Below are 12597 nucleotides of genomic sequence, written 5' to 3'. Positions count from 1 at the left end.
ACTCGTTAGAATTTAGAAGATTGAGGGGGGATCTTACAGAAACTTACAAAATTCTTAAGGGGTTGGACAGGCTAGATGCAGGAAGATTGTTCCCGATGTTGGGGAAGTCCAAAACAAGGGGTCACAGTTTAAGGATAAGGGGGAAATATTTTAGGACCGAGATGAGGAAAACATTTTTCACACAGAGAGTGGTGAATCTCTGGAATTCTCTGCCGCAGAAGGTAGTTGAGGCCAGTTCATTGGCTATATTTAAAAGGGAGTTAGATGTGGCCCTTGTGGCTAAAGGGATCAGGGGGTATGGAGAGAAGGCAGGAACAGGATACTGAGTTGGATGATCAGCCATGATCATATTGAATGGCAGTGCAGGCTCGAAGTGCCGAATGGCCTACTCCTGCACCTATTTTCTATGTTTCTATGTTTCTATGTAACGTTACACAACAACAAATTAAAAATACAATAAATTATCAGTTATTTTAAGTAAACTGCAAAAATGCAATGCACATAGAATAACCATAGTGTGCATAGTGGGTTGATGCTGAGGCAGGGTTGTGACAGGGTGATTCAAGATCTGGATGGTCATGTGAAGAACCTGTTCTTGAACCTAGACGTAACAATTCTCAGCCTTCTGTACCTTCTTTCCAATGAGAGCTGTGAGAAGAGTGCATGGTCGGGGTGGTGTGGGTCTTTGATAATGTTAGCTGCCTTCCTGAGAGTGCATTGTGTAGATCCCTTCAGAAGTGAAAAGGTCAGAACCTGTGATGGTCTGGGCAATGTCTACAACCTCCTTCATTCTTGAGTGTTCGGATTACCAAATCAAGCTGTGATTACCAAACATATAACATATAACATATAACATATAACACCTGTAAAAGTTTGATAGATTATTTGTCCAATGATGGTGGTATAATTGGTGAATTTAAAGATGACATTGGAGCTGTGTCTGGCCACTTAAGCATGTGTACAGAGGGTAGACCAAGAGACTTGAGCATGCAGCCTGAGGTGCCCCTGTGCTGATGTTGAGCGCGGAAGAGATGTTGTTGCCAATCTGCCACTGAGGAGGCTGAGGATGCCGTTGCACATCTCTGCCTCTCCCCTTCCTCATGACATCACCCGTCCATACAATGGATTGAGAAACCTTTGAGCTGGAGGACTTATGCTGGGGAGCTGGAGCTAAGCCATGTCTCTGTGAAACAGAGTACACAGCATTCTCTCATGGCTCTTTGGTAAAGCAGCCTTGCCCTTAAGTCTTTTAGAGATTCAACGTGGAAACAGGCCCTCCAACCCACTGAGCGCGCTGACCAGCGATCCATGCCAGCAATATCCTACACATTAGGGACAATTTACAGTAGCCAATTAAGCTACAAACCTGTGTGTCTTTGGAGTGTGGGAGGAAACCGGAGCACCCGGAGAAAACCCTCGCGGTCACAGGAAGAACGTACAAACTCCATACAGACATCACCCATAGTCAGGATTGAACTTGGATCTCTGGCGCTGTTAGGCTGCAACTCTACTGCTGCACTACTGTGCCACCCCATAATCTTCTTTTCTTTGGACTGCACATTGGCCAAGAGGGTGCAGGGGTTGAGGGTGGTGATGGGGTCAAGGGCACCCGATGCTTCATTCTTACATAGAGGCTGTCCTGGCAACAACATTTCATGGCACAGGCTTGTCCATCTATTTTTATTGCACTGTAGTTACTGTGGAACAAGTATTATTACAGTTCCTGAGTCAACGTTACATATTTTTCTTTTTATCCAGTTACAAAATAGGTCATTGGACAATTGGAGTGCAGATGATAAACTAAAGTTCACATTGTTTATGCATATGTGTATGGAATGCGTAAGGAATGACTCCTGTGATCGTGGCATTCCTCTTGGGAAGTTGACCAGAAAACCGAGTGAGTGTGGGAATGATTATAGAATTGTTTAATTAATGGTAAAATGTGGCTTACAATTGTGGGTCCTTTTCTGAGATTAAATACAAATGTTTATTAAGTTTTAAAAAGCCAATAACTGCTGTGAACTTCACATACCACCACAGCATGATATTTATGAGCAGCTGTCACAAAACCATTAGAAAAACTGCACGGGCAAAAATTAAATATCAGGATTATTTTAAGGTGAGAAACTTAAAAGCAGTGAGAACAGGTAATTGGGAAAATTTGAGGTGAGAATTTTCAAGTAGTCAGTTTATTGAACCAGAGGAATCATCTGATGGTTTTTTCTTAGATTCACAACTTGGGATAGAAATTTAGATGCACCTTACACATTTTTGTAGTCTGCAACAAAAATATTAAAGTAAATTTTATTGTGTGACATTCCTTGCCAAAGTGCCATCAGCCTGAAAATATTTGACAACATGATATTGATGTCATATGTACAGACATTACATATGTTGGACTTTATTACACTATGAAGTTGATTAAAACACTATGACGTTTTCCATTGATTGCCATGTATTTTCTGTATGGTGTGCCATCAATTCGCTCAACAGTGCTAGTGCTCCCTTGGACAAGTCACTTACTGGTCCTTCTCCACCAGCCCTCTCTCGTGCTCCCATATTTGGTGCATCTTCACATGCACACCTACTTGTTCTACTCTCTCAGCCGTGTGAGGTGCCAATCTCTCAGTTGTCAAGCAACACTTCATCATTTTCTGCTCTTTCTAATCTGTGAGGTTTCCAGACCAGACAAGGACAAAGATTAGAATTTAATGGGCTGTAAGCCAAAACTAATGAGTTAGTTCTGAAATGGAGGCTAAAATGCATTCCCTCTGTGTACCTAACGCGCCTCTCCCATAATGGGTCTGATAAACCCCCATTATCATGGCAAGAACTTTTCAGTCTATCCTGTTACTAATCTCAGCTAAATTAAAAAAAAATGGTTGATGCAATCTGAAGATTATGACTGGAAGTTCTCAATGACTGCCGATGTTCTAAATTAAAAATAAATTCAGCTTTGGAAGAAAAGGTTTTGAATGACATAATTTGGATGATTATATCTGGGCCACCTGTAGATTTTCTGTACTGCGTGACTATTATTATAATTCCTCAGTTGTAATACAATTCTCTTTTCCAGTTAGAACTTGTCTCACTGCGTGAGTGGTAGATGGATGACAAATGAAAATTCTCATTCTTTCTGAATATGTGTATGTTTGTGTATTAAAATCATAATGATAAATTAAACTGTACAGTATGGTTATTTTAATGTTCAATAGGGAGTTAGGATTTCAGTTTGATCCTTTTTGTGCTTTTGCCACCTGAGGCAAATGTTTCTAGAATGTTAGGTAAGTGTACAAGGTGTTGGAAGGATTCTACAAACGGACTCCCTACTCCTCTAACTCTTTTCTACGACAAACGTTATTAATGATGCCACAGAAAGGAAGACTGTTTATTTGGGTGTAGCCATCTTTATTTTTCTCCACTTTACTCCCCCTGCTGGTTAGCTGTTGGTAGGCCAGAAACAGAGCAGATTATCACAAATCGGCATGACCATGAATAGACAGGGAATACAGACCATGAAAAGGCAGATGGGATTAGTTCAGATTGACATTAAGATCGGCATAGATATAGTGGACCGAAGGGCCTGTTTCCTGTGCTCTACTGTTCTATGGTGAATGTTCTGTGTTAACACAATGGGTAACACAGCTAAATTTAGTGCACTGTATCCATAGGAAGGGCAATTATGGGATAGCAATAGTGAGTCCCATGTAAGAACTTTATAATGAAATATTTCTGCCTGTAACAGCTGACACAAAGGCTGCAGAATGATTTGCTAGCATTTTGGCAGAGAAGTGTGGACACATCTTAAATATATATGCCAAGACCAAGAATTCACAGCAGTTGGATAGAGTCATGGAAACGGTCCCTTTGACCCATCTTTCCCATGCCTACAAAGCTGCCCCATCTACACTAGTCCCACCTGCCCACGTTTGGGTCATATTCCTCTAAACATTTCTTGTCTGTGTACCTGATTCCAAATGTCTTTTAAATGCTGTTATAGTATCTGCATCAACTACCTCCTCTGACAGTTCATACCCACGGCCCTCTGCGTAAAAAGGTTGCCCCTCAGATTCCTATTAAATCTTAGTGATACAGTGCGGAAACAGCGATCCCCATACACCAGCACCATCCGACACGAGGGACAATTTACTTTTTTTTTAATGAAGCCAATTAACATAAAAACCTGTACATCATTACAATGTACTGTGTAGCATGGAGCAGCATATGATACTAATTGAGCAGTTAGCAGAAGGAATTCCATACTTTCACCTAGCCAACACAAGTACGATTAGTGCTTTTATAGTGGAATTGCACCCAATTATGTTGGAGTCACTCCTGACATAGACCCTAATCATAACCAGCTCCTCCCACTACTGTTGTAATATGAGGCCGGAGAGCTACCTGGGCCCCTGAAAATAGAACACAGTTCTCCTCTCATCCTCATCCACTAAGTTGTCACAGAGATCAAGATGCTTTCTGTCGGGCTCACTCATGGTATCTTCAGCCTTCCCAATCCTGTGGAATAATTTCTACCTCCAGTTTCTGGCAACAATAACCTTCTGCTTTAAGGATTCAAATCATGCTAGCCAACGTCAACTGAACCCAATTAATCTCAAATTGGAACATGTAGATAGATATGCACTAAGCAGTAATAAGTATGGTTAGTATTTTCTAAGTGCTGAAATCTTGATGAAATGAAAGCTCTTTTTTCCCATTAGTTCATAATAGAAACAGTAGGAAGTTGCTCAACCTAATGCCCGTTATTTTGTTCAATTCAGTCATGGCTGACCTTTTAGCTCAGTGCCACTTCCTGCACTAACTCCCTTGAACCCTTTGCCTTGACTCCCTTAATACCTAAAAATCCATCGATGTCTGACATACTCAGTGAGCAAGCCTTTTTTACTCCTCCTTTGGGTGAAGAATTATCAAAATTTGCCGCAATTCTTCCAGTCCCTGTCGTGCATGGCTGGCCCCTTATTTTGAGAATAACTACTGTTCTAGAAAACCCATTTAGGAGAAACATCAAAATCTAATTTTTCAGCTCAAGCCCCATAAGGATTTTATAATGTTTCTGACATCACCTCTCATTCTTTTGGATCATAAGCAAACGGAGCTTGTACTGAACTAAGGAGTGCGTCACCACTTACAGTATTGTGCCAAATGGGATGGGTTTGACGTTTAGCACGATCCTGTCATGTTTCTAGTTGTGTCTAAATTAACCTCTGATATGTTTCAATCCATTGAAATGAAGCTATAAAAAGTAATGTAAGGACCAGTTCGTGCCGGGATGTTTTGAAGTCAAAAAAGGTGTATTTTAAGATCACCATTATTCTGTATTGTAATTCCTGGGATCTTTGATGTACGTTTGACTAGTGCCAACAATCATGACAAAACAAGAGATGGCAGTTGATCTTGTGGTTTGATCAAAATTTTTTCCTGTCCTATTAGGACAGAAATATTGGGAAATTACTGGCAATGCTATACATTTTTTTCCAATGAATGCTGAAGCAATTATCGTGCCTGCTACGTGCTGTTTTGCAGTGTGACTGCTTTGAAAACTGTAGTGAAGTTGGTAGAAGAAAAGCAAGAGGAGAGAGCAGAAGATTTTAAGCTGCAAAGGGAATGGACAGGAAAAATATTGCACGGATCTTTGCATTCAGATTCCATGTCCCATTGCATTGTTGCTGAGCACATCACAAGGACCGTGTGTTTGTCTAGAAAATGAGTCCCATTTGTAACTAGAGACAAATCCAATTGCTAAAGCTGCCATTTCCTTAGCTATACCAGTCAAGGTCTTCCTAAACTTCTTTGTTTTTGATTCCTTCCAGGCTGCACGAGAGGCCATTGATAACGTTGGTGTGCTGCCCACTTTTGCATCGGAACAGTAACTGAACGTTTATTACACATGCCAGTGGCAAGCTGAAGCAACCAGATATGGTCCTGGCATAGAAACATAGAAACATAGAAAATAGGTGCAGGAGGAAGCCATTTGGCCCTTCGAGCCGGGACCGCCATTCATTGTGATCATGACTGATCGTCCCCAATCAATAACTCGTGCCTGCCTTCTCCCTATTTCCCTTGGTTCCACTAGCCCCTAGAGCTCTATCTACCTCTCTCTTTTATCCATCCAGTGACTTGGCCTCCACTGCCCTCTATGGTAGGGAATTCCACAGATTCACAACTCTCAGTCTTAAATGGCTTCCCCTTTAGTCTAAGACTGTGGCCCCTGGTTCTGGACTCGCCCAACATTGGGAACATTTTTCCTGCATCTACCTTGTCCAGTCCTTTTATAATTTTATATGTTTCTATAAGATTCCCCCTCATCCTTCTAATCTCCAGTGAATACAAGCCTAGTCTTTTCAATCTTTCCTCATATGACAGTCCCACCATCCCAGGGATCAATCTCGTGAACCTACGCCGCACTGCCTCAATCACAAGGATGTCCTTCCTCAAATTAGGAGACCAAAACTGGACACAATATTCCAGATGTGGTCTCACCAGAGCCCTATACAACTGCAGAAGCATGAAAAGCAATAGAAAATAGGTGTAGGAGTAGGCCATTCGGCCCTTCGAGCCAGCAGCAAAAAGCAGTCTGCCCTCAAGGCAAAGCAATCATTGAATGGAGATACACTGTGCAAACATACATTTCAAGTGCTTCCTTATTCTGAATACCAGGCTGGAGTATTTCATGAATGATGCAATAGAGAATAGACAATAGGTGCAGGAGTAGGCCATTCGGCCCTTCGAGCCAGCACCGCCATTCAATGTGATCATGGCTGATCATCCCCAATCAGTACCCCATTCCTGCCTTCTCCCCATATCCCCTGACTCCGCTATTTTCAAGAGCCCTCTCTCTCTTGAAATCATCCAGAGAACCTGCCTCCACTGCCCTCTGAGGTAGAGAATTCTACAGACTCACCACTCTCTGTGAGAAAAAGTGTTTCCTCGTCTCCGTTCTAAATGGCTTACTCCTTATTCTTAAACGGTGGCCCCTGGTTCTGGACTCCCCCAACATCGGGAACATGTTTCCTGCCACTAGCATGTCCAAACCCTTAACAATCTTATATGTTTCAATGAGATATCCTCTCATCCTTCTAAACTCCAGAGTGTACAAGCCCAGCTGGTCCATTCTCTCAGCATATGACAGTCCCACCATCACGGGAATTAACCTTGTAAACCTACGCTGCACTCCCTCAATAGCAAGAATGTCCTTCCTCAAATTAGTGGTCCAAAACTGCACACAATACTCCAGGTGTGGTCTCACTAGGGCTCTGTACAACTGCAAAAGGACTTCTTTGCTCCTATATTCGATTCCTCTTGTTATAAAGGCATACGTGCCATTCACTTTCTTCACTGCCTGCTGTACCTGCATGCTTACTTTCATAGACTGATGTACAAGGACCCCCAGATCCCGTTGTACTTCCCCTTTTTTTCTCCTTTTCCATCAACTTGACGATGCATCATGCACATTTGGTTCTGATATCCTGGAGAGATATAAGGAGACAGCAACTAGGGTCTCGACCCAAAATGTCATCCATTTCTTTTCTCCTGAGATGCTGTCTGTCCCGCTGGGTTACTACAGCATTTTGTGTTTATCTTCAGTGTAAACCAGCATCTGCAGTTCCTTCCTACACATCTTGATTAGTCTACCTTCTTACTAATGTCCACTTTCTTTTTGAAGAAATCTCAACAAGATGGCGGATGTGCAGGAGTGGGCGCCGTCTGTGTTTGGCAGCCTGCCCGCAGTCCGTCTCTACACCTTTTTTTAATTTAATTTTATTTGAAGTCCTGTTAAAAAATGTTAGTGCAGGTCTTCTATGTGGTGGGTGGGGGTGGGGGTGGGGAAAGGGGAAACTTTATTTCTTAGTCCCCTACCTGGTCGGAGAGGCAGCATCCCTCCAAGCTGCTTCTTCGCCCCATCCTCGTGGCCTACCATCGAGAATGGAGCGGCGTTTCCTGTCGGGACCGGCTGGGACTACAGCTTCGGCGGCGGTGGCACAGCACTGGGATACCAACACGGAGCGGGCGATGCCTTACCGGATCTCTGTGTGGTAAACTCTGGAGCGCTGTGGCCGTCGATCCCAACATCGCGGAGCTGGGGCTGCGGGCACCTGGACGCAGGCGGTGCTGGATTTGGAGCGCCGCAAAGGCAGGGTTCGAGTTCGCCGGGGTCGGAGCTCCAACCGGCGCGGCCTGAGGACTACGAGTGCCCCGGTCTCCAGGGAGGAAGCAGCCGCTCCAGACTTTTCCAAGCCGCTGAGGAATGTTTCACCCGACGCTGAAGTTCCATCTTCACGGCAAGAGGGCCCTGAAAATCATCGGACTGGCTGCACGGCCACAAATGGGCCCCGACCTCGGGTGTTTCACAGAGGAAGAGGACTTAACTTTCTGGTGCCTTTCCCCACAGTGGAAATTTTTGATTCTGCTGTGGGGGGACGTTTGTGTTGAACTCTATAATGTGTTGTGTCCATTTTATTCATTTATTTTTTTTTTTGTTTTTTCTATGGTTTGTATGGAAACTTATTATTTAATTTATGTAAAGCACTTTGGTGTCAATGCGAGTTGACTTAAAACGTGCTATATAAATAAAACTTACTTACTTACTTACTTACTACTATTTTTCAAAGTGACAAGCAAGGCAGTGAGGCTTTGGGGATTGCGATTTGCATATAATTGTTTTGGGCTTTGCTGATGTTACCAGAATCCAAGTACAATTTTAAACACAGATCCATAATTTGCAAAGTTTTCCACCAGGTTAACTAAACAGGAAGCCCAAAGAGGCCCAAACTTTCCTCATATAAAGGGAGGGGCAGGATGATTGCTTGAGTTCTAGGCAGCAGGATGGTTGGTATAGGACTCGCCTACTATGGGCACCTCTCTGAATCTCTGGCCCTCCTGATCATGTATGCCTGGGTCGCCTGGATATTGGCCATTGTTTCAGTTGATTTTATCACTAGAACTCCTTGGTCCTTTTTCTGCTTGGCAGTCTCAAACTCACCACAAAGCAGAATTAAAAGAAGTGCAAAATGGAAATGAAAAAGAAGCCCAAAATTGTAATTTAGCAACGTATACCAATTTCACCAAATCAGAAAGGAAACTACACAAATAAACACAGGCCCAGTAGTTAATATAGAACACCAATAAAAGTGATATAGAATAGGCAAGCAAGGAGAGAGTTACTATGTTAGTATGCTTAGAGCAAAGCCCAACAAATGTAATCTGATGAATGAAGCAGAAATGTACCATCCTGATGTATTAATGGAAATTGGCCTTGTAAACTGAAAAGCACTGTTGACCTGAACTTTGTACTATTTTAAAAGGAACCCTTAATACGACTGTAAAAATTACATTGATGCAATAACGCAGGAACATTTTAGTTGTATTGTAAGATTTGTCTTGCATTTTTATCCTCGCTAAACTTAGGCAGTGTGTTTACATTCACAAGCAACCAAGGTGTTTAATGACCTATATGAGAAACATATGAGGGTTGGCATGCCTTTATGGATTTTGGCTGTGGCTTTCTTATTTCTCTGCATGCCTGGCAGAAAAGAACAATTTTAATTTGAATTAAATAATTGGCATGATAAGCTTTAGTCTGCCTGTATTTTTACTGAACTGTTAGCTTTTTAATTTATCTCTAATACTTGCTACCCAATTTTTGTGAAACTCTCGGGAGACTGCAACTTCCACCTGCACCTTGCTTCCACCTGCACCTACAATTGTTCTCACCACATTTCTCAGTTTCTTTGTGTGTCCGGCTTTGCCTTTTTGGGGATAGGTAGAACATCCTTTGTTCCAATTTGAACATAACCTCTTATCTCACCTCCCCCTCCCCCGATTCACAAATCTTATGCAGTGTGTTACACAGGTATCCTCCTATTTTCACCATGATTTCTTTCTGTTTCCTACCCTTCCATCATTTTCCATTCCTTTCCCTGCTCACCCTTTATTTGGGAGTTGATCGATGACACGTTTGCACATCTGTTCATGCTCACAGTTGCCTTAACGGGACTTCCTCTTTGTATGAAAATACGCAGTCTGTTATGCTGTTATTTTATGTTTAATTGTTTGTTTTGTATTTAGGTTTTCAGGTTGAGAATGATGAAATATAAGACTGATCTCAATTACCTTTCTGCAAGTAAGAAATGTTTTGAAAACCTTTTATTTCTAGTCCTTAAGATTGAAATATTCATCGGTTGTATGTCAATCCACTTTCAATGCAGTTATCAATCAGTTATCAGCAGGAACAACTCATTTAAGAAAGGTTTAGCATAAAAACATGGAATCTACAAAATTCCTCCATTCCTTATATTCAATTCCAAGCTGGGATACTAATTTTAATGACCACCGTTTAATGATACAGTCATAATTTGGGACAGAACAGGATCATTGGTGCTCTCTCTCTGCTTGGTACAGTATCTCAGGCATGATAGCCAAATGATCAGCACTTGACTCAATATTTCTTCATCAGCATTCATCTCTGACATTGGAAGACAACTTTTTTAAATTTCAAGAATATACTTTTTTGTCATAATAAAATATAAATATCCAAATACTAAACCCTTCATTTCGTCCAGTTTTTGTTACATGCATCTTCCCCTGCAAACTAGATTTCCAGCATCTTTAGGTAGTCAGACCTGATGATGAAGGGGTCGATGGTCTGATTGGACCAGTTGGAGGCCAATTGGAGGAATACTGAGTCAAGTGCTGATCATTTGGCATTTGCATTTCCACAGCATTTACCAGCTTTGAAACCAATTGTACTTTCAAATGTTCCCAAGCACAAAGTCCATCTTTGAATCTGCGGGGAAACTATTGAGGTACTAGGTTCATTTCACGGGGCATAGTTTCTTTCCGTGTAAATAGTGAAGTATTATCTATAGACTTATTAATAAAATTGCTGCAGTTCGAACGTGATGATTAGAATTTGTTTATCCAGCTAACTGTACTTTTTCTCTGCTGCCAACAGCTCTCTGGACATAAACTCGATTGGCTTTTCAGAACCAATGCATCCAATGGGACAACAGCAACAGCTCCACATGGAGATGTGTTACTGGATATGTTTGACTGAGTGTGGACAAATACATCAGCAGATTGGAGCAGATCTTTGGAATACACAAAACCTTTTTTCTTTGAAGCTCATCTCCACTTTCACAGTATTTTGCAACAGATGGCACACTAGAGCTAAGAACTTACTCAATTTGACAATAATTGAGAGTCATCAGGTCATGGAGCTGCCCAGCACAGAAAGTGATCCATTGGCCCTCCTTGTCCAACCCAAGCAAACTGACATATTTGACATCCCATTTACCTGCATTTGGCCCATATCCCTCTAACCTGCCCATGAACATGTCTTCATCGACGGGACAGCAGTGAAGTCAACAGCTTCAAGTTCCTGGAGCTGCATATCTCTGAAGATCTGTCCTGGGCCCAGCACATTGGTGCAATCGCAAAGAAAACTCATGAATGTTTCTACTTCCTTGGAAGATTGCAGAGATTTGGTGTGTCAACCAATACTCTATTGAACATCTACAGGTGTACGGTAGAGAGCACACTGACTGGTTTGGTAATTCAAAGAGCTAGGAATGAAGATTACAGAAAGTGGTAGGAGTGGTATTGAGGGGGGATCTTATAGAAACTTACAAAATTCTTAAGGGGTGGACAGGCTAGATGCAGGAAGATTGTTCCCGATGTTGGGGGAAGTCCAGGACAAGGGGTCACAGCTTAAGGATAGCGGGGAAATCCTTTAGGACCGAGATTTTTTCACACAGAGAGTGGTGAGAAAAACTTGAGGCCAGTTCATTGGCTATATTTGAGAGGGAGTTAGATGTGGCCCTTGTGGCTAAAGGGATCAGGAGGTATGGAGAGAAGGCAGGTATGGGATACTGAGTTGGATGATCAGCCATGATCATATTGAATGGCGGTGCAGGCTCGAAGGGCCGAATGGCCTATTCCTGCACCTATGGTTCTATGTTTCTATGTACAGGTGTCAGGGGTTATGGGGAGAAGGCAGGGGAATGGGGTTATGAGTGAGAGATAGATCTGCCATGATTGAATGACGGAGTATTGATGGGCCAAATGGCCTAATTCCACTCCTATTCCTTATGACCTTAAGCCCTTCTAAGCAAAGAAAGGGATTTAACTTTTTTTGCCTTCCATCACAGTGAGGAATGTGGGAGAGTCGCTGTGGTGGATGTCATGTTAAAAATGTATTGGGGTGTCTTGTTGCTCTTTATGGTATGACTGTATGGCAATCTTAATGTCACTGTAACTTAATTGGTACATGCGACAATAAACAAACCTTGGACCTTGAACCTTTAGCCCATTTACCTATGCTGACCGAGATGCTCATCTACACTGTGTGCCATCATCCTAATTCTGCCTCTCATGATTTTCTGCATCTTTATAAGATCACCTTGCAGTCCTTTATGGCCCAAGGAATAAAATCGCAGTATGCCACCACTTCTTGCCATAACTCAGCCACTCAGGTCATGGCAACATCATTCTAAATCTGTTCTGCACTGTTTCCAGCTAATGGCATCTTTCCTATAGGAGGGTGACTGGAAAAAGAAAGCATATGTTTAAAGTGAAGGAAAT

At 42.3% G+C, this 12597-nt stretch overlaps 1 long non-coding RNA gene across 1 annotated transcript; it reads left to right on the top strand.

The window, feature by feature from the left end:
* The first annotated feature begins 1705 nt into the window (after positions 1 to 1705).
* LOC129697275 (uncharacterized) lies at positions 1706 to 11733 on the top strand. Its single transcript, XR_008723484.1, has 3 exons — positions 1706 to 1897; positions 10084 to 10138; positions 10970 to 11733. It is a non-coding gene; the product is annotated as an uncharacterized LOC129697275 (long non-coding RNA).
* The last annotated feature ends 864 nt before the right edge of the window (positions 11734 to 12597 follow it).

This window comes from Leucoraja erinacea, chromosome 5 (assembly GCF_028641065.1).
Source record: "Leucoraja erinacea ecotype New England chromosome 5, Leri_hhj_1, whole genome shotgun sequence".
NCBI classification, from domain to species: domain Eukaryota; kingdom Metazoa; phylum Chordata; class Chondrichthyes; order Rajiformes; family Rajidae; genus Leucoraja; species Leucoraja erinaceus.
This window is presented reverse-complemented; position numbering and strand designations above follow the sequence as displayed.